We start from the raw sequence: 935 nt of genomic DNA, 5'->3' as shown, positions 1-935 counted from the left end.
ACAATATTGCAAGAAGAATATATAGGCAGATTTATAAAAAAGTTTGGCATGTTTTTATTCGCTTAGTCTTGAGCCTCACACCCACCTTTGGATGGCAAATGTGCTCACATTTTGTCGAACACCTGCGACAAAGTGCATCTTGCGCTGTGTCAGAAGAGGTTGCTGTCACCAAGGCTCGGTTAGAGACATGCTCACGCAGCATTTCATTGATACACAGGCTGATTCGAGCAATGAAGGCACTTTGAAGAATCTGTCACTTCACGAAGGAGAGATTGGCTACTCAACAAGACACGAGAACGTGGATGTGTAAAAGCTAGGAATTCCAATTTATTTGCTAAACAGTGTTGCAGGAAACGTTGGGGGATAACATATACGACACGCACTTGACAACAGGTGTAAAGAATTTGCGAGCATACAGAAAGGCGAATTTGAAGGATAGTATTGCTTCGCTGGATGGAGCTTTGGTGTTATCCGACAGAACTCGTTGCGAAGGAATTACATGTATAAGTACTGAAAGGCCCATATGGTAAGTTCCCATCTCCGCAGCTCTCATTTTGTTCTGCATTTTGTTTAGCAGGAATGTCGGCAGATGGTGCGTCATACTACTCGGATCTAGAAGAAGGTGATTGGAGGATAGCGTGCAATGTAGCCTTAAGTTTCTGGGGCCATATTGGCTTTGCTGGCGCATGTCTAATGGATTGTGTGAGTTTAGTTCTGCGATTGATATGCATTTTACTCATCACTGTGCCATCTATACTCCTTTGATCATAGGGTTCTGGTAATTGAGACCTGTTATGGGGGCTGTGGTTTTGTGGGTACTAGCTAGAGTTTCCGGCAATTTATGACAAGCACAACGACGTTGTTAAGCACACTGAATGACCCCTCTCGGGTTGCCGTTGGAAAATTGTCTTCTTCCCGCCACCAGGAGATTGAGA

This window comes from Amblyomma maculatum, chromosome 1, assembly GCF_055883805.1.
Source record: "Amblyomma maculatum isolate TAMU_Amacu chromosome 1, ASM5588380v1, whole genome shotgun sequence".
NCBI classification, from domain to species: domain Eukaryota; kingdom Metazoa; phylum Arthropoda; class Arachnida; order Ixodida; family Ixodidae; genus Amblyomma; species Amblyomma maculatum.
Note: the sequence above shows the minus strand (reverse complement) of the source record.